This window comes from Saimiri boliviensis, chromosome 6 (genome assembly GCF_048565385.1).
Source record: "Saimiri boliviensis isolate mSaiBol1 chromosome 6, mSaiBol1.pri, whole genome shotgun sequence".
Taxonomy (NCBI): Eukaryota; Metazoa; Chordata; class Mammalia; order Primates; family Cebidae; genus Saimiri; species Saimiri boliviensis.
This window is the reverse complement of record NC_133454.1, coordinates 90,383,238-90,405,976: the sequence shown is the minus strand read 5'-3', so window position 1 is coordinate 90,405,976 and position 22,739 is coordinate 90,383,238. Positions and strand designations below refer to the sequence as shown.

At 37.4% G+C, this 22,739-nt stretch overlaps 1 protein-coding gene and 1 pseudogene across 3 annotated transcripts in view; both read right to left on the bottom strand.

Moving 5' to 3' along the window:
- Positions 1-22,739, bottom strand: part of NELL1 (neural EGFL like 1) — an 880,670-nt gene that overhangs the window by 477,145 nt on the left and 380,786 nt on the right. The gene's annotated exons all lie outside the window — the stretch shown is intronic.
- On the bottom strand, positions 13,454-16,299 carry LOC141584752 (protein SET pseudogene; annotated as a pseudogene).

Below are 22,739 nucleotides of genomic sequence, written 5' to 3'. Positions count from 1 at the left end.
GAAGTGGCAAAATGGGAACTAAACTCCAATAAGAGATAAAGATAACTCACAAATACACCATGATCCATGGGAAGCCCTGCTTCTCTCCTCCACTACAGCTAGTGAGAAATCGCCGAGAAACTGCCTGCCATAGCAGACCCCCATTTTCAAATAAGGACCATATGACAGTCTGACCACAAAACAAGCACCTGGTCGGCCTATACTTGTTCCAGGAAATGGTCAACCACAGAAAACCCTCCATCCCTAAGACTGAACAATCCTTCCTTTTTTAAAATATCCCTAAATGGTTAGCTTGCTCCCTAGCCATCAACCAAGGACTAACAATGTTCCTAAAGACCGATCAGAAAGTTTCCTCTGCTTCCTAAAGCCGCACTTTATAGAATGATTGCCAATCACAGACTGCCTCAGCCTTTCCTCTTTTAATTCCATATAACTTGCTCTCCTTTCTGATACCTTTGCAGCCTGCAGAAACAAATAATAGCAGGTGGATTACCTTGCCACGAGTTTATGAATAAACAGCAAGCAGCCTTGGTTAATTTTGTCTTGGTCTTTGTTTCTGACAAAATTTATATAGTTAGTTGTATAAATATGTATCCTATTGAGGGGTTTATCACAATATATATCACCCACCATTTCTGGCTGTAAGAGGAAGCCATTATAAGATGAAGACGTGCACCATAGGTGAGAAGATATTCATCCACAATTATTTTTCCCTTCTAGTCTAATTGATAATTTTATGTAATACTATTTAAATGTTTGGATGAATTTAAAGGGATTAGCACTTTGGTTAGTTTTCATAAAAGCTTTTCACTCACCTTGGAGACTGAAAAATGAGACAAATGAATGTAATTAAACCAATTTTCATTTGGCTACTACATGTTTTACTTTTGTAAGCCATTACACCTGATTCCTCTATTGGCTCAGAATAGACACTAAATTATTTTACTGAAAAATAAGTAATTCTTGCCTTAGCCTTGCTTTACTCTAAGCAATTATGTTAAAATAGCACTTAGTATTTTTTTTCTATGTCCCATCTCCCATTCATAAGGGGCCCTAGTAGGGAGGCTTCACTTCTTTTTTATCTCTAATACTTTTATACTGGCTGTGACCTATCTCTGTGCTGTGATATTGACTAGCCTCTCTTCGAATTCACATAGATGCTATCTTCAAGTGATAAATCGTAGCAGGTTACCCATATAATTGATCTTAAATTCCCCATGACCCCAACAACCTTTAGCTGTGACATTTTGAAGGACTTTGTACCTCTTTGAAAAATTAAATGCTGATGAAAATTCTGATGGAGGAATGTCTCATTCTACCTAAAAAAATGTTTCCTATCTCCCAAGGAGTGTGAACATCACCCTCTGTAACCATTTTGGAGATACACTTAAAAAAAATTAGACGTGAGCTATGAATAGCAGTCTGTGGTAAGAAACTAATACTCTCACTTCGCAGCTAAAAAAAAATTCACTTGACCTATACATGCAGCATAAGATTACATGCAGCATAAGATAGTGTGTGAACTTAAGGAAAAATGACTTGTTGCTATCAATACAAATCTGTTGACTTTGTCTGACTTATGTGCACAGTTTACCCAGGAAGAGCCCAAATGTGGTGATAGAAAGGACATATATGGGTTTTGGAGCCAAAGGCAGGTTTGAGTCTGGACTCACTACATTTGTTGTTTTAAGAAAATAACTTCTCAAAGCTTAAGTTCCTTATGTTCCTTATGTGAAACCCTAACTGTACTTTGCAGAGTAGTTACGATAATGAGAAAAAAATAAAACACTTTGAAACACAGATCCAGCAATACAGAGGCACTCTGTCAACATTAGTTTACTTCTATCAAGAGTATTATTTTTCCCAGACTATTGCAATGTATCTTTTGAAGCACATTCTCTCAGTTATGTCCCTGAGGGTATGGCCAGGTACATAAAATCTAGAACAGTAGCCTTTATTGAAGCTACAAAATTTATTCGGTGATAGACACACACACACACACACATACACATGTCACTGGGACTCACAGAAAACAAGCTGTCATCACAGAAGCCTGATAGACAATTTGCTTTGGGGAATTAAGGATGGCAAACTGTAAAATCTGCACTACCACAGGGATTAGCAATTTTCCTATGAAGGGCCAGATAGTAATAACCTTTGTGGAACACATCTCTGACACAACTGTCCATCTATACCATTGCAGCATAAAAACAGCCATAGGTAATGCATAAGCAAGTAAGTGCGGCTATGTTCCAATAAAAACTGATTTACAAAAATAATCAGCTATATAACTAATATGTACCAAGTTTTTAAAAAACAGTCAGCAGGTCAAGTTTGGTGCATGGGCCATAATTTGCTGACCCCTGATCTAAAGGAAAATGATTTGCCTGGATTCAATATCTCATACTCCCTCCTTCCTGCTGCATTTCAGCTGATTCTGGTGTTTAAAGCACTTTACGTCCCAAACAACTTCCCAGGACATCAGGTTTAGAATATTAATAAATGCTATTAGAACAACACAAAGAAGTTCTTACTGGCCTTAAGAAAACAATTTCTCATTCACATATAATAATATTTGTCAGTATGATAATGAAAAAATAGAAAATAAATATCTCATTCCTTAAATTTTGGCATTCTGCTATAATCTGTAATGCTAGTAAGTATTAAGTTATTTTTTTTTCTTTTCAGATCACACCAGCATTAAATTCCTTAGTCAAAACCTAAGGTGACTCAAACAAAAAAAATTTCTGAAAAAATTCCAGGATATGAACTTAAAATTTCCTCTTCCTATCTTGTTCTGCACTTAGTTTGGTTAAAATTTTTATTCTAATTGTTTTACTCTTGGCAATGAAATAAATGGAGCATTTTCATTCTGCTACCTCCAGTGTCAAAGCTAAGTTTTACATTAAACTTAGTAGTTTAAACCATTCCATTAAGACTCAGTAGTCTACTTGTTATTGATTCTTTTTTCTCTTCTGTTCAAGACTTTTTCTATCTGTGTTTCAAATAAGAAGCTCTTTATCTGAAAGTCATGCTGAGTTTTATCTTGAGTTAGAACTTACTTTAGGGTTAAAGTTGATAAAGGATTAATGAATTATTATGAAAGGAAATGAAAGCTTCTAGGATCAATGATGATGAGGTAAGAAGTTCCCACGTGTAACTGGGAACATCAAGCTTTCATTTTAAGTTAATCCAATGACAGAAACCAATAGGTGACAGTTGTTTGTGGTGGGTGGATTCCAGTCTCAGACTCAGGCCAAATTTTATCTCTTATCTGCTATAATGATGACCTAAAAAGGCATCCAATTCCACATAAAGATAACATTTAGTAAATCAAAATACTACTGCTTTTAGTGTTCTGCAAAAACAAAATCTTATTCTAAATAGTTCATGTACCCAAATAGAAAGTAAAACTCAGTTTAATGTTACTACGTTCAAGGCTTAAAAATCTAGAGGCTGAAAAAAAGATACAGAACACTCTTTCTTTCTAAATCCTTTGCCATTTTTATTTCCTTAGAATATTCACTCCAATTATTGAGAACAAAACAGTTAGATCTGGTCAGGTGTTAGGGTATGACACAGCCCCTACCTACAAGAGATGAAGGCAAGACACCTGTCATAAATGGAATTTACAGAGTATCCTGGTTCATTCAACTTATTTCTTCACCCAGTTGGCATTTCCTAAGTGCCTACTGCATTGTGAAAAATGGAGACTGGAGAGACGAGCCCTTAAGAAGCTCATGGGTATGAGAATATAAACTGCAACAGCTTGATGGTGTTCCTGCTTCGACTCGTTCCTCAACGCTCACTCCTCCCACAGCAGCCTGAGCCAGTTTGTAAAAAACGTAAATCAGGTCATATTCCTCTCTTCCTTAAAACCCTCCTTTGCTTGCCAATTACATTTAGAATACAATCTATTTTTTTCTCCTCTGGTTCTTATATGACCTGTCCTGTCTTTCCTATCACCTTGCCTGTCCCCCATTCTACTCTGACAATGCCAAATTTCTATCTGTTCTTTGAGTGTTTCAATTCCTCCTTGCATTGGGACATTTGTTGTTGCCTTTGAGTAGAAAAATCTTTTTTTTTTAAATATACAAGGTCTTACTCAGGCTGCAGTGCAGTAGTGTGATCATGGTTCACTTTAACATTGAACTTCTGGGCTCAAGTGAACTTCCTACCTCAGCCTTCTGAGTAGCTGAAACTACAAACATAGGACACCACACGTTGCTAATTTTTTAAAAATTTTCTGTCTGGGCACAGTGGCTCACAACTGTAATCCCAGCACATTGGGAGGCCAAGGTGGGTGGATCAAGAGTTCAAGATCAGCCTGGTTAGCATGTCGAAACCCCATCTCTATTAAAGATACAAAAAAAAAAATTAGCCAAGCATAGTGGCATGCGCCTGTAATCCCAGCAACGCTACTCGGGAGGCTGAGGTAGGAGAATCACTTGAACCCAGTAGGCAGAGGTTGCAGTCAGTTGAGATCATGCCATTGCACTCCAGCCTGGGCAACAGCCTAAGACTCCATCTAAAAAAAAAAAAAATTCTGCGGAGGTAGGGCTTCATTAGTTGCTCAGGCTGGTCTCAAACTTGTGACCTCAAGTGATCCTCCCAACTTAGCCTCCCAAAGCACTGGTATTACAGGTGTGAAACACTGTGCCCAGCCTAAAATAACTTTGACCAAAGCTAGTCCCTTTTATGTCTCAACTCAAAAGTCACCTCCCTCTTTTACATCATCCTGAAAGTATGAAGCTCATTTATTGACTTTTTTTGTCATCTATTTCTTCCACTAGCATGTGGGTTCCATGAGACTACAGATCTTTTTCCATAACAGTATGGCTCCTTTGTACCCCACTGCCAATACTCAGAATAATGTACATATTATAGGTACTCAATAAATATTTTGAATAAACATAAACACAGAAATAATGGTTAACATCTATTTAACTTTAGGTGCTAGATACTGTTATAAACATATTGTACGAATTATCACCTTTAACTCCCATACCAAGATAAGTATATCTTCCCCCCATTGTATAACTGAGGAAACTATGAATTATGTGGTCAAGTTCTAGTTCAGGGTCACTCCGCTAATAAATGGCAAAGCTAAAATTCAATACCAGGTAGTCTAACTCTGGAGGATGTGCACTTAACTGTTATCACACAGAAAAAAACAACAACATCATTCTGGATAGTGTATTGTTAACATCTCTGGGTCTATGCACAGCTTTCCACTAAGCTCTCCCAACTACAGTATTGTAAGAGGGAGTAGAAACATAAGACAAAAACGTACTGTGGTTGTGTCATCAAGACAAAGGGAACTAAACACAGTAAGATGATTGTCAATTCCACTGCTAATAAACTACAGACTAACAAATGGCACTCCTCTGGAAATACCTCGGTCCCTCTGGTCTCTTGTTATGCCCCTAGAGTTAGCCTTGCAAACCACCATTCCATTCAGGGCCAGAGAAGTCAGTCCTTGATCGTAATGTGGAGAGTGAGACTCTCATCTCTGACCTACTGAGCCCAGAGCCAACTTCATAAATCAATAAACCAAGTGATCACTGTAAGAGTTAACATCTACTGGACGAAATACCATGTTTAAAATGTATTCATTATCTTATTTTATCCTACCAGCAATCTATGCAATAGGTGCTATTATAATCACTCTATTATTAAAGAAACTGCTGGTTGAATGGTATATTGGTCTATTTTCCAACAATTAAACAGCCAGAAAAACTAGAAAAATAGAGATGATGAATACATAAACTCTCTTTGATGTTAACACTGATGCACATATACCCAGGACCTCAGAGTTTGGGAGAAGCTCAGGACACAGCACCATCATCAGATGCAACTGCAATCATGGACAAACAAGAAAAACAAAGCATCTCCTACTCAAGATATTTCAATGTCATCTGCCTGAAAATCACCATAATAACAATACAAATCTACAGTAACTACAATAAGAATGTTCACTGTAGTGTTCCACCACTTCCTGTGGTTGTGCAAAGTGCAACCTATACCATCGTGATCATGTCCCTGCCATGTCACTTCTATTTTATAAAGCTCCTTGAATATTTTTTAAAAGGAAATTCCAAAATACAATTATAAAAATGGTAATCATGTTTGCCTTACATAAATTAACACTTTTAACATAATAGAGGATTTTCATTTTGTCACTGGCAGGACAATCATAAAAGTATTTAATGTGTTTTAATTTATATTATACTACATGCAGAAGGGACAATAATAGGACTGAAGTTTAAGGTATAATGATAGATGCATAATTTGAATACTGTCAGAATGTCTCTGTAGTTCAGGTATCAGCCCACAGGGAGATATATATAGTCTAAACTAAGATACAACCCAGATCTAGTTTATTTTTTATTTTTCATTTATTTCATTTTTTTTTTTTTTTGAGACAGAGTTTTGCTCTGTCACCCAGGCTGGAGTACCGTGACACAATCTCGGCTCACTGCAACCTCCACCTCCCGGGTTCAAGCGATTCTCCTGCCTCAGCCTCCTGAGTAGCTGGGACTACAGATGTGTGCCACCATGTCCGGCTAATTTTTTTGTATTTTTAGTAGAGATGGTGTTTCACCATGTTAGCCAGAATGGTTTCAATCTCCTGACCTCGTGATCCACCAGCCTCAGCCTTCCAAAGTGCTGGGATTACAAGTGTGAGCCACCACGTCTGGCCTAGTTTATTTTTTAAGCTTCATCGTCTTCCCAGTGCCTGACAAGTCAACGCTAGATGTTTTTTTAGCATTCAAGATCTGGGTGAATGGTCTTTCCACTCTCCCTGTGATAGGTCTTGAATCCTATCACAATTCATATGGTAACTGCCAACAAGAAGTGTTCTGAGGACCAGTGTGCAACCTGTTAACACTAGCACCATAAGGGATACAACCAGCTGTGTGATCTCGAGCAAGTTACTTGTTTCTCCAAGCCTCTTTTTCTTCCATAAGGCTCTTATAAAAGGAAATTTGGCAGTAAAGTTTGGAAAGACTGGTCCTTGACTGGGCAAAACATCCCTATACCCTCTGACCTCAGACTATTTGATGCCTATGAGTAACACACACCCACCAATCTGCTACAGGCTATCTTTTGTCTACCATACTTCTAATCTTTTTCCTCCAGTGCCCCCACAGACAATGCTTTGGATATTCTTTTTAACACCAACAGCCCCATAAAAACACATATGGACTTAATTCTTATGTATGAACTTGCTCCTTTCTACTTCAGCCAAGAGCTGGCCACATGCCCATTCTTGTTGGCTAGGCTGGAAATTCTGCAACCTCTATCTGAATATTCATTCTTCAAGCCCCAGGCTCTAGCTGACCAACATAGTTCAGCCATTGCACTCTGCATTCCCATTAATGCAATTTCCTAAACCACTCTTCTATAAAAGTCATGTGATAAGAAAAATAAAGAATAGTAAATAGTCACAATAATCTAATTTCTATGTAGCACTATGCTGTATGTTTTCACACCTTAAATAAGGATTTTTAAATGCAGATAAGGGTAAGGTGAAACATTTTAGTTTGAAGAAGAAAACAAACAAGACTAAGATACAGAGGAATAAAATAGAGCTCATGTAGAGAAAATTAACTGGTGGGGCTTTTTGAGAATATCATGTACACAAATGGAATAGACAGAGATAAGTCTAAGAAAAAATAGCAAGGGAACCAGATCCTAGAGGCTTTCAAATGCTAGAGTAAGATCTGGCCTTTGTTGAACAGAGAAGACTTCAAAGTTTAAATCATGCAGTTCCTGAATTTGGGCTGCATTCTAGAAAGATGAATTTAACGTATAGAGAGGATGGATTGAAGAGAAAAAACTAAAGGTGCTTGTTTTTATGCAGACCTTCATGGGGAAATTGTCATATGACACAGTCTGTCTCTGCATCTTTGATTACTATGATTAACAGATAAGAGACTAATGGGTATTCTACAGTTGCTGAGAAGAGGATGTAAATATGCTATTTCTACAGAATCACCTTGATGCTTTTCTAAATTAAATCTGTACTTTCAGAGAAAAATATTTTTTGCTCTAGTGCAACCCCATCAATAGCATAATAGTGTGCATAAAATCCTGTTGACCTGCATGGAGCCCTCTAGGAGTTCAGGATGAAGCCCCAATAAGTGTGTCCTAATTCAGCTGCCTAAACCAAGACTCCCTTTGACTCTGAGTGCCAGGAAAACAAATGACCACCATTGTAAAGAATTCAGCTATAATTTTCGAGGTCCCCACAGGCAATACAGGTGAAATATTAAGCTTTAACAGTTCAAGTTGCTGTTAGGAAGAAAGTGGTGCGTTTTTGTGAGAGTATTGCCTGGTGTTTCAGAGTATAGACTCTAAAGCCAATCAGCCTCGGTTTAAATCTCAGTTCCCCCATCTGTATCTGTGTGCCTTGAGTAAATTATTTAAATTCTTTAAGTATTATAGTAGTATCTGTCTCATAAGATCATTTGAAAAATAAATGTGATAACCCATGTAAGTCACTGAATACAACGTTAGTACTCATATGATTTAATTTATATTTTTTACAAAGATCACTCTGGCTGCATTAGATTAGATGAATAGAAAGGAGAGACATAGAGAGCAGAAAGGAGGCTATTTAACTAGTTCACAAAACAGATCACAGTGGTTTGAACATGGGTAAAAGTACTTGGATCTGAGATACATTTTCCAGATAAACTAGACAGGAATTGCTACATGAAGTCAAGAATGACTGTCATGCTTTTAGCATTCGAATTGGAGGGGCAGTGCTATAATAAGCTGAGATGATGAAGCCTGCCAGAGATATATTTACAGTAGAAAGTCAGAATTTGAGTTAAAGACACACTATTTTATGAGCTGAAATAGTAATTGGGCATTTGGATACAAATTCAAACCTCAATGAAAATATATGAGCTGAAAATGTTGATCTGTGATCACCTTTGTTTACAGGGGAAAAAAAAGGAAAACAGAAACCAGGTTTGAAGCCTGGAAAACTTCAATGTTTTTAGATTAGATAGAAGAGGAGCCTGCAAAGATGATTAAGAAAGAGTAACTAGAAAGGTGGCAAGGCAAACAATAGAATGTGTTAACACAAAACAGAGAAGGAGGTGTCTCAAGAAGAGGGCTGGTGACTGACTAAGGTCAAATGCTACTGAGATATCAAATAAGTTGACAGCAGTGATATGTCTCCTGGAGCTTTCAACATATAAATCAGAGAAGAGTGATAATGCTGGAAACAGAATTGGAACAGTTTATGGAGTGGATGTGGATAAAGAATTGAAAACAATCTACAGAGCCAATTCTAAGAAATTGGCTTGAAAGGGCTATGTATGGGAGGAGGGTCTCAAGGGGGACATGGACAAAGAAGGAAATTTTGTAAGATGAAAGATAATAATGAGAGTATGATAATATAAATAATTAGGAAAGAGGTGAAACTGATGACACAAAAGAAGAGATGACAAGCAAAGGTGTGAGGTCCCTCAAAATCTCAGAGTAAGTAGGATATAGAGCATAGGAAATGGCTGGCCTTTGATGAGCTAAGAGCATCTGTTTCAGAAGCAGACAGAAGCAGCTGGATATTGACATGGTGAAACCAGGAGTCAGATAATGAGTTAGTTCCATCCTGGAGTTTTCTGTTTTTCTCAGTGACATATGAAGTAAGGTCATAAACTAAGGGTGCAAGTGACAATAAAAGGAGAATAGGTTGAGAGTTTGAGGACTAAGAGAAAGAAAGCAAGCTTACTAGTGAAACATTAGTTATTGCTAAGTCATGTTTAATTCCTAAGTGAAATTTTGTGATCAAAAATGTAAAATGCAATCAGTCCACCTGATTGCATTCCTCTCTCTGGTAGTGTTCTGCTACCTGTTAACAAATGCAGAGAAGGTGGAAATTGGGTTCATCCAAGGCTGGGATAAGAACAATAAGAAAGAAAAGGGTAAGAGCATTGGACGATATTTTCAAGAAAATGATTATAATGATGGACCACGAAATTTAACCAAAAGCAAAGGAAAGACATGAGAAGATCTAAAAATCATGGGAAAAAAAGTGAAAATGATAGATTAAAGGTTTCAATGAGCTGAAATAACTTTTTGCTATGGGAATAGCTGAGCGAGGAAAATGGAGGCATAGAATTTTCGCTTAAAGAATGAAATGTTTGAAGGTTTCAGAAATGTCATTTTTTATGATGACAAAATCTTGGCCAGGGCCAAAGAAGTAATAAGCATAATAATATTGTTTAACCCATGAGAAAAGGTGGATTTAAGAAAAGTGGTTTAAGAAACTCATAATTAGTTCAACCATTATGAAAGACAGTGTGGTGATTCCTCAAGGATCTAGAAAAAGAAATTCCATATGACCCAGCAATCCCATTACTGGGTGTATACCCAAAGGATTATAAATCGTTCTATTATAAGGACACATGCACATGTATGTTTGTTGCGGCACTGTTTACAATAACAAAGACCTGGAATCAACCCAAATGATCATCAATGATAGACCGGACAAAGAAAATTTGGCACATACACACCATGGAATACTATGCAGCCGTAAAAAAATGACGAGTTCGTGTCCTTTGCAGGGACATGGATGAATCTGGAAACCATCATTCTCAGCAAACTGACGCAAGAACAGAAAACCAAACACTGCATGTTCTCACTCATAGGTGGGCAATGAACAATGAGAACACATGGGCACAGGAAGGGAAACACCACACACTCGAGTAGTTGGCAGGTTGGCAGGGATAGAGGGCCAGCGGAGGGGAGGGACAGCAGCAGGGCGGGGAGGTTAGGGAGGGATAGCACTGGAAGAAATGCCTGATGTCGGCAGTGGGGGCAGGGAGACAGCAAACCACCACTGCATTTGTGTACCCATGCAGCAATCCAGCAAGATGTGCACATGTACCCCAGAGCTTAAAGTACAATAAAAAAAGAGTTCATCAAATAGAGATATCAACATATTGGATAGTCTCACCCAAGTAGATGTTCAAGTAATCAAGAATAATGACAGAAATTGGCATGGAGAGAAATACAGTGAACCAGAAGCTTCATGGATAAAGTAGAATAATATCAGATGCAGGAACAGAAATAGGGTGGTGTAGTCAGATGGTATAGATCTCGACAACAAGAGAGATTTTTATAAGAAAGAAAAAATGGTCTAAAATTGTCACTGAAAATCATAAAGAGGCCAGGTGCACTGGTTCATGCCAGTAATCCCAGCACTTTGGGAGGCCAAGGGTAGGAGAAGTGCTTGAGCCCAGGACTTGCAGATCAACCTGGGCAACATAGTAAGATCCCATTTCAACAAAAAAAATTAAAAAATTGTTTGGGTGTGGTGGCAAGTGCTCATGATCTCAGCTACTAGAGGGGCTAAAGTGAGACGATCACTTGAGCCTGGGAGATTGAGGCTGCTGTGTGCCATGATGGTGACACTACACTCCAGCCTAGGTGACAGAACAAAAGAGAAAAGAAAAGAAATAAAAGGAAACAAAAGAAAAAAATAAAAGAACAGAAAATCATAAAGGACACCTACCCTCATGGACATCAGGTATGTGGTATGTCTGACAGCTAGCTTTGTCTTAAGGCAAAAATAATATTTAAGTGTTCAAACATTAGGAGGTAGAATTGTACAGCATCTAAGAATGTAAACATTAGAATTAGATAAATTAGGCTTTGATTGTGTTACCAAATGCCACTGAGCTTTGGTTTCTCATTTTTAAAATGGTAGCAATAACAACGATACCTATTGTTCTGCCAAAAAAAAAAAAGGAAATCGACAAAGCCCAAAAACAAATAGGGAAAAAAAAAGGCAATTCATATGAGAGGAAAGAAGACATTTTCTTATATACATAAAGTTCATATAAATCAGTAAGAAATAAATTTAAAAGGCTAACAGAAAAAGAGATAGTTAAAAAACACACTTCACAGAAAAAGAAATACAAGAAACTTTCAGACACATGAAAAGATGCTCAAGGCTGGGCATGGTGGCTCACGCCTGTAACCCAGCACATCAAGAGGCAGGAGGATCATTTGAACCCATGAGTTTGAGACCAGCCTGACCAACATGGTGAAACCCTGTCTGTAATCAAAACACAAAAATTAGGCAGCTATGGTGGCACATGCCTGTGATCCCAGCTACTCAAGAGGCTAAGGTGGGAGGATCGTTTGAGCCAGGAGGTGGCAGTTGCCGTAAGCTGAGATCATGCCATTGCACTCCAGCCTGGGGAACAGAGGGAGATCCTGTTTAAAAAAAATGCTCAAAGAAGATCAATTTAAAATAAGGTACCATTTTATCTGTGTGTGTGTGTGTGTGTGTAATACATAACAGATTGGTAAAAGTCACATAATCTTATAGTACTTTGTTGTTGAGGAAGTATACTATCATATGCTGCTATTAAAAATGTAAATTGTACATTCTTTGGAAAGCAAGTTGTGAATATCTATCAAAATTTAAAATGCACATACCTTTGATATATTTAGTAATCCACGTACAAGATTTTCTTTCTACAGATAAACACATGCATGCACCATGTGCACAAAGAGATAGGTACAAGTTTATTCACTGAAATGTTCTTTTTAGAAGTAAATCTGGCAAAAAACTAAAATATTCACCAATAGCGGTCTGTTTAAATAAATCATGCCACAGCCACAAAAAGAATACAATATAGGCATATAAAAATATAGTATGATTCTATATGTTGCTCACAAGATGATATCCAACATACTAAGTGAAAAAGGAGGTATTTAACAATATATAATATACCTCTAATTTATAAATAAAAAGGGTTATATGCATAAACATATATGTACATATTTTCCAAATATGCATGCCAGATCATAGAAGGGCATCCAAGAAATAAGAAAAGTAATTCTTTTCTACAAAGGGCTGCTGGTGGTCTGAGAAAGGCAAGAGGTAGATGTATTAATCCATTTAATTCAATAATCTCTTTTACAAGTTAAATTTTTATGAGGTGCTGCATTGCTTATTGCTTTTATTTTTGAGACAGAGTCTTGCTTTGTCTCCCAGACTGGAGTGCAGTGGCACAATCTTGCCTCACTACAACCTCCACCTCCCAGGTCCAAGCAATTCTCCTGCCTTAGCCTCCCAAGTAGCTGGGACTACAGGCACACACCACCATGCCCAGCTAATTTTTATATTTTTAGTAGAGATGGGGTTTCATCATATTGGTCAGGCTGGTCTTGAACTCCTGACCTCATGATCCGCCACCTTGGTCTCCCAAAGGTCTTGGATTACAAGCGTGAGCCACCGCACCTGGCCTTGTATTGCTTTTCAAAAATAAAACCATTATATATCATTGAAATGAAAAAATAAGACTTAGGTATGTACTCACTTTAACGGTATAGGAATATAATGACAATTCACTGAGGTAATACTTGTAAAGCACTTAGTGCCTAGGACATTTCAAGCCCTTAATCAAAATATTTACTGCCATTATAATTATTACCTTGTTATAATGTAGTAACGAATCAGACATCAGTATGTTCAAAACCAAGGTCATCATTTTCTCTACCAATCATCTATTCCCCTCCTCATCCAGAAATCACTTTGAAAAAGTGCCATCCACTCCACTATCTTAGAAACTTTATTATCTTCTACTCTAAGTGGCATTCATAGCACTTTAGCAACTGCCCCTTTCAATTTTCCTTAACTTTATTTCCAGTAACTTACCTTCTGCTCTAGTCAGTACTATAGACTGTACTTCCTAGAATGACAAAAGTATACAAAGATATCAATTTATTTCAAAATACAGTTTTGGCCATGTAGAAGCCTGGCATATACTATTGTGTTTATTTTCACATATTTTAGTAATTCTGAATAATTCACTACTCATGTTTTATTTTTTCTTTGAACAATTTGTTACTTAGGAGATTTACTTTGTGTGTGTGTGTGTGTGTGTACATATTTAGTTTTATTGTAATAAAGCAACTTGTACACTTTTAACATTTAAAACTGAGTATCATATTTCCTTTCTAGTGAAACAAAAAGAAAATTTTAAAATAAACAGGAACAAAATTACAACAGAGAATGTCAATTCCAAATAAGATCCTACAGGTTCTGCTGATTCTGCCATTGAGTGTTAGGGCTCAAGTCATCATTAGGAGAAAATTTATTTTAAAAATGTCATCTTAAACTGCAAAGATGTCCATCAAATGTCACAATTAAACATGCCAAAGGAGAAGCCATGTTGTCAAAATGCCCACTTAACCCACCTGAGCATCTCAAACCCATCCTTTGCTGACCTTCTATAACTCAATTTTTTTAAGTTTTTTTTTCTTTTTTTGAACAAGAGAAAGTAGACAAATACATGTTGGTAAATGCTAACTGTCCATATTCACATAGAGACACAGTATACTCTCTGAGCCCAATATATAGAGAAAGGAGGAAAAAGCTAGAATTCTATGCACTTCTACACAGGGGCCTATGCCCTCCAGCTTCCAGCAGAGGGAAGGAAGCATGTTTTTTTTTTCCCCCCCACAGAACTTGGTGATGTCGATCCCATACAGGTTTTGTTCAGACAGGAAGGGATAAAAATGAATTTCGAACAGAAAGGGGTAGAGACTCTTTTCCCATTGCATTCTGCTCAAAGTATTTCCCCCAAAATAAGTTGAGAACCATGGGATAGAGAAAAGAGGCCTCAAGAACAGCTGACTGAGCACAAGAGGGAAAAGAAACAAAAAACAAAAAGGACTGCAACTTACTCCCAGGTACTGGAGAAATTTTTTAAAAAGGAAGATTGGAATCCATCAGTGTTCTATTAGTCATCTTCTCCTTCATTGTCCTGTCCTTCCTCCCCTTCATCATCTTCATCTTCACCTTCATCCTCATCCCCTTCTTCATCAATATCTTCTAATTCTTCCTCCTCTTCATCATCATGTTCATCATCCATATCGGGAACCAAGTAGTATTGAAATGGGTTTGGCCAAATATCATATTTGATGATCTCTCCCAACTCATCAGCACCTGCATCAGAATGGTCAGTAAACCAGGTAAAGAAACTCTGGTTCCTCACGCTGCCTCTTCCTGCTGGTTTTATTCTGTGTTTGACTTGAACATTTTGTCAAATCCTTTCCAGATTTCCATTTGATTTCGGTGGACTTTGAAGATGGATCACCACTCTCATTCTGATGAAATTCTTTGGAGAGAACTTTATTTCCAAAGTAAGGATTTTCATCAAAATAAAAATCTATTCTGTAACCTGATTTAATATCTTCAAATTCTGTCACTTCAACTCTGGTCAATGCAGTGCCTCTTCGTCCTCCACCCCAAGCAGTACAGAGCAGTGCAGACACTTGTGGACGGTTGACAAATGTTGTTACCCAAAAACTGGGGATATTAGCAATCAATTCTGACCTCTTCTGAAAAATGGTTTGCAGAGTTTGTTATATCTCTGTTCTGCTTTCAAAATCTCCTCACTGGCTTGTTCATTAAGTCTGGCGATTTCATTTTGTACTTCATCAATGTGTTCAATTGCTCCTTGCTGTTATCTCCCTTCTTCAGCAAGCCTGCAGAGGCCGATGCCTCCTTCCATCCCAGAGCAGGAGGTGGTCTTGGTTTCTTCTTTTGAGGCGGGAGTAGAGACTGGCATTTGGGGGCCATGCTGCTGGGGAAGTCTGAGAACCAGAGCAGGAGTCTCCTTGCTTGTCCAAAAGCAGGCAGAACACTCGAGATTTACTTTACCGTATGTTTCTGAGTAGTTGTGGTTTCATGGTTTGTAGAAACTTTTGACATTCTTTCAGAATTTTACTATGCTAGATGTCAAAAAGTATAGCCTGAATAATTCTTGGTTTAGAAACATGACTAGTGTTTTCTGTTATCATTGTTGGTAATATTCCATGAACATCTGAAAAATAGGAATATTCTCTATAGGGTATAAATTTCGAGATATATGTGGTAATTCAACTTTATGAATTATTTAATCCTTAGGCTTGTATTTATTTTCCATGTTGCTTGTTACAAACTGAGAATGGTGTATTAAAATCTGCCACTGCAATTCTGTTTCTGCCAATCTTCCTTGCTTATCTAAGATATTTGCTTTATGTGTTCTCATGTTTTATTAGTGAACACAGATTCATATCTATAATGTCCGTATGATAAACTTTCTCTTTCATCAATATTAAGTGTCTATTCACAATTCTTTTTATGCTTTTTGCCTTGAATTCTATTTTTATAGATATTAATATTACATTCCCTACATTCTTTCTGTTCAGAATTGCTTTACAGTTTGCCAAATTCCGGGATTTTTTTTTTTTTTTTTTTGAGGCAGAGTTTCACTCTTGTTACCCAAGCTGGAGTGCAATGGCGCAATCTCGGCTCACCGCAACCTCCGCCTCCCAGATTCAGGCAATTCTCCTGCCTCAGCCTCCTGAGTAGCTGGGATTACAGGCACGTGCCACCATGCCCAGCTAATTTTTTGTATTTTTAGTAGAGATGGGGTTTCACCATGTTGACCAGGATGGTCTCGATCTCTTGACCTCGTGATCCACCCACCTTGGCCTCCCAAAGTGCTGGGATTACAGGCTTGAGCCACCGCGCCCGGCCGATTTTTTTTTTAAGTTATCAGTCTTATAACTTAATGTTGATTTTAAAAATACAAATGCATAGTTTTTGCCTTATAAGTGGGAAGCTAAACCATTTATATTTAATTATACCATATAGTTAATATTTTGTTATTTTATATTTGACATTCTATACTTTAGGCTGCCCTGCCATTTAAAAAAAAATCTAAATGTTTTATTAAGAGGACTATGATTAGTTTGCTTGTACCTGATGTGGTGATTTGGAAAACTAATGTATCTTTAATTCTACTAGAATTTACTTTTAAGATTTCCAACACCTTAATCTTATCTTCTTCCCCACGATCTCTCATACATTTTATATATATGAGATAATATACACATATACACATGCACATGCAGTACATATGTATATATGTGTGTATCTCTGTGTATGTTTCTATGTGAAGATATAGACATATAGGTGGTTGTAGAACAATATATCACCTTAGACTTACATGTGAAATATAAAATTTCATATGCATTCATTTGCCTTTGTGGTTGCACCACGAACCCCTATTTCCTATGGGACATTTTTCTCTTTAGATTATATTTTCTTTTTAATATGTTCTGCCTTAGCAGTTAATTTATTTAAAACAATTATTTTAGTCCTCTTCTATGAGCAACTGGCTTTGATATTCTTTTCTGTGTCTTTAACAAAGTTATTATTCTTGGGGTCATTATTTTAAATTACCCTCTAGTATGTGGAGTGCCTTATTCAGTGTGTTTTTTGAACTGCTAAACTTTCTATTATCATCATACAGAAAAAAAAATTTGGCTGAAGTATTCATTGAATCACATAATTTTCTCCACCAAAATGTAGTAGCATTTATCTTTTATCTTTTGATTTCTTTTGCAGAGAAAAGCTCTGGGATGTACCAGATTTTTGTTTCTTTGAGGCTATACTTTTCATTCTTATTTCCTCCTCTATAGAATTTTGTATCCTTGAAAACAATTGTTTACCTTTGCAAAAATCATCAGGATGTACTTAGTTGTAATACTCTATTATTGTTAGCCGAAACCCGTGTTCTACAGATGAATGTATGTTTCAGCTTTATAACCTATCATTATATAATTTACTAATCTATATTATTTTAGTATTCTCATTTGAGAAGCACTGCTATGGCTGTATCTTATCTGCTACCTTCAGACTCATCTTTTTTTGTCTTTCCCTAAGCTTCTAAGACAACTTCTTAATTTTGAATTATCTACCATTAGTTATATTTGTAATGTGTTATTTATTTATATTACAGTACGGGAATTTTAATTCTGCTCTTTTTTTATTTTAATCCAAGATAGAGTCTCAGTCTGTTGCCCAGGCTGGAACATGGTGATGTGATCTCGGCTCACTGCAACCTCTGCCTCTCAGGTTCAAGCGATTCCTGTGTTTCAGCCTCCCAAGTAGCTGGGATTACAGGCACATGCCACCATGCCAGGGTAATTTTTGTATTTTTAGTAGAGACAGGGTTTCACCATGTTGACCAGGCTGGTCTCAAACTCCTGACCTCAAGTGATCCACCTGCCTCAGCCTCCCAAAGTGCTGTGATTACAGGCATGAACCACTGTTCCTGGCCCTAATTCTGCTCTTGAATTTTCAATATTCTTGTAGTGGTTTCTTCCTCTCAGTCAAGATGACTATCATCTCAGATTATTGACTTTTTATGGCTTATTGACTTTTTATAGCATTCTGATATCTTCTTGTGATCATATATCTTTATTTCCTATCATAATGAGATAGCATCTAAATTGCCTTTTGTTTCCTGTAAAGCATCATTTACAAGAGTATGCATTTCCTCTGTGTCTTTAGAATAATACTGTCATGTTACTCAGGTGAATTTTAAAATTATCCCATTTATTTTCCTTTTTATGTATCTTTAAAGGAACAGAGAGCAACTAGTGATTACTGAGTGCTATTATTTGCCCTTTCCATATTTAAAATTGGAAGGTGGATTGACAAATCTCTTAGTTCATTGTGTTGCTATAAAGAAATACCTGAGACTAGGTAATTTATAAAGAAAAGAGGTTTATTTGGCTCATGATTCTGCAAGCTATACAGAAGCATAGGCTGGCATCTGCAACTGGTGAGGACCTCACACCGCTCCCACTCGTAGCAGACAGGGAAGGGAGTCAGTGTGTACAGATATCACACAGTAAGAGAGTAGCAAGCAGAGAGAGAGAAAGACAGGGAGGTGTCAGGCTCTTTCTAACAACCTGCTCTCATGAAAACTAATAAAACAGGAACTCGCCCATTACCAACAGGATAGCGCCAAGACATTCATCTGATTATGCCCCACCTCCAACACTGGGAATCAAATTTCAACATAAGATTTCAGGGCACAAGCACTCAAATTATAGCAACATGAATACACCTTTGCCCAGTCATCAAATACAGCTCTGCTGACCAGTGGTGATAGTGTCTTTTCTAACCTCCACTATCTGGTTCTGTGACTCTAAGAAGGATTTTCATCCTAGGAAACAGAGAGTTTGAAGTCCTTCTTTAACCAATTCAACCTATGAAAAGTCATAATTCCTAACACATGTACTATTTCCAGGTCACTTTCTCCATCAGCCCTGCCTCCACAACTGTGTGCGATATAATCACAGATCTCAAAGATGTCCCAAACCTTGTTTACAGTTACAGTCTCTAGTAGGCAAAAGGGCCAGTGAAGAGCAGCTGAGGGGAAAATCTGACTCCCTCCACCTTAGCATGTGATATCCGTGTTACACAGGGTCAGCCCCATTTCTGGTTGATATGGAATCTCATCCATGCTCAACACTAAGGGGTTGGCTTGAGCCTGCTTCCAATCCTTTTCTATTAGCTGTGCCAATCCCATACAGAGAATAAAAGATCATTTCCACAGCTGTGGTTCTCAATCCAACTCATAAGCATTAGTGTCAATAAAACTTCCCCCAGCCTCTGGAAAACTGTTTAGTCATCCTTAGTTAACAGTTAAAGAGTCCAGTTATGTATGTGTTTATAAAAATTTGCTCAGAATCAATAAAATTCCAAGAGATACATAATTAGAGGTTAGAATAGATTCCAACAATTATTCCAATTGTTCTAGGACCAGGATTATCTCCTGACCATGCTTAGTAACGATACTTCTCAAATCTGTACCCCATGTACCATTATAGAAAAAATAAAAGGAGAATATTGCTGGAAATTTACATTCTTATGAATTCAAGAGTGAAGCGAGTTGAAAACACTGTAGAGCTGAGAGCTTGTCAAAGACTGATCTTAGGCGAGGTATGGTGGCTCATGCGTGTAATCTCAGACATTTGGGAGGTTAAGGTGGGAGGATCACTTGAGCACAGGTGTTTGAGAGAAGCCTGAGCAAACATAATGGAACCCCATCTCTATAAAATAAAAATAAAAAAATAAAAATTTTCCAGGCAGAGGTGGGAGAATCACTTGAGCTCAGGAGATCAAGGCAGTAGTAAGCCATCGTTGTACCACTGCACTCCAGCCTGGGTGACAGACTGAGACCCTGTCTCAAAAAACAAAAAAGCAAAGACTGATCTGAGAATGAGCCACTCATGGTTAACTCAAGCATGAAGCTCCTGCCTCTTGCTGGTGATATGATAGTAAAAACAGGCATGTGTAAACAAAGAGTATTCAGAGTGTAGCAATACATGTACTTGTTATCAATCCACCTTTAAGGAAGATATATGGAGGTATGAGGAAGGATCTGTGCAACAGACAATGGATAGATCACAACAGAGATTGTTTTTAATTGCAGATTTAAAAGGTACTAGGTTCCATTATTCAGGGGTTTCTTGGGTATAGTATACCTATTGCTGCTCCTTCCTACCACATTTGTCATATTGAATTTAATAAATAATCTGAAATTCTAAATATTTTACACCTCAAGACATCTCCCTAATCTCTGTATAAAAATGAGCCCTACATAGGAAAGAGAGAAGTGAGTCCACAGGTGTGACTATCCATCCAGTCGGTCAAAGGAAACTGACATAAGCCTAGACTATTGAATTCGTTCTCTGCCCATGCAAAATTAATTTTTAAAACCTGTTAATTCAACCTCAGAGAATTATCTGAATTTTTCCCTACATCTTAGCCTCACACTTACACATATATGTCATTCTCTGACACTACCGAAAACCAGATCTCTTTGTTTCCCAATGGAAGTATAAGATAGGCTCCTGCCGGCCTTTCTCCAGATGTTCTCAAGCTTGGCTGCATGTCAGATCATCTGGAAAGCTTTTTCCAAAAAGTTGCTGTATGGCTGAACTTTGTGTTAGATAAATTATATATCAATAAGTCTGCTTTAAAAAAAAAACACACACACGTGTAAATTCCACCTAAGACTAATTAAATCAGTATCTCTGGAAGACTGACCCTAGCATTACCATTTTTTTAAAAAATTCACAAATAGGCCAGGCACGGTGGCTCACGACTGTAATCCCAGCACTTTGGGAGGCCGAGGTGGGTAGATCACAAGCTCAGGAGTTCAAGATCAGCCTGCCCAAGATGTTGAAACCCCATCTCTACTAAAAATACAAAAATTAGCTGGGTCCGGTGGCACGTGCCTATAATCTCAGCTACTCAGGAGGCTGAGGCAAGAGAATGGCTTAAACCTGGGAGGTGGAGGTTGCAGTGAGCAGAGACTGCATCATTGCACTCTAGTCTGGGTGACAGAGTGAGACTCCATTTCAAAAAAAAAAAAAAATTCACAAATAATGCTAATGAGCAGTTAGAGATAAGAATCACTACTCTAGTCTCATACATCAGCAGCTTCCAAGCCTGGATTACAATTGCCTGTGCAGAGTTTTGAAATATAGAAACATATATAATTGTATTATATTGTATATAATACAATTTATACAACCTCCTCACACCACAGACCCCAACTTCTGATTCATTAGATCTGAAATACTCAAAAGATTTTAATTAAATTTAACAAATGCCACCTAGATGATTCTGCTGATAATCAGCTGTGTACGACTGCATTATAACAAGCTGTCCACCTAAGAATGTTGCTGGTTCTCAAATGTTAAAGTGCATACAAATGACCCAGGAGTCTTGTTAATATGCAGAATCTGATTCAGTAGGTCTGGGAGGGTCCACAGATTATGTCTTTCTAATAGAATCCCAGTTTATGCTGATGTTACTTGTCCCAGAACCACACCTTGAATTTTAAGAACCTTATTCTCTTAGAAATGTAATTTGACACAAAAATTCATCCTCAACTAATAAGGCTTAAACACTCTGCCTTTCCCAGCCTTCCTCTAGTTCTCCAGTACGTATATAATCCCATTTTTTTAAACTCCTGACTATTTTATCTTCAACACCTGTTGGAAGGAGGTATTTTCCCTATACTCTTTAGCTTAGATCTTTTTTCTTTCCTTTGCCTAAAAGAGGCCTCTCTAAAATTACCTCCACTTTCTTTGTACATTTCTAAACAGGTAATTGAAAAAACTTTATTCATTTTCTACTTACAGCACTCGAATTAATTGGTTAAATCTAGAAACAGAAGTAATGTTTAGAAATATATTACTAAAATGTAAAGTAATGAAACAACTCAGCTACTTTTAATGTTTTCACTTTACTTCCTTCAAATCTCATTGCAAATGCTACTTCCTCCAGGAAGCCTTCCCTGACTGTGCTTGTTCATAACAACATTTGGTTCTGTGAGCTTGTATTACCTTCAGAACCCACCAAGTAGTCTTTGATTACATACAGCTATGATTCCATACATGGGCTTTAAGCATCAAGGTCTTGCCCTATCCATGAAAACTTGCAGATTCAAAGGGCTGACATTTCCTTGGCTCAACACTAAGCCATTACACAAGGTCTCAACTTGAAAATCAACTCATTCATTAGATAAGCTGTACTTGCTGACATACATGTATAACTAACCTTAGATTCCCAAAACTGTCAGAACACAGTGGACCCAAAATTGCTGTATATCTGTATTTTTCCTTCTTCCATTCAGCAAACTGACCCAAGCCATCCTGGAATGTGTACCCTCTGATTTTTACTTTAAAATCTCCAGGCACTGAGACTCTAGATGAATTCTAAGTAATCTACTCAAAGAAGACCCACAATGGTTACTAAATATTATTTAAGAAATGCTAGAGCCGATGAAAGCTTGTCATCTGCCTCCAAGGTGATGATATCAAACAGACCCAACATAATTTCCAGG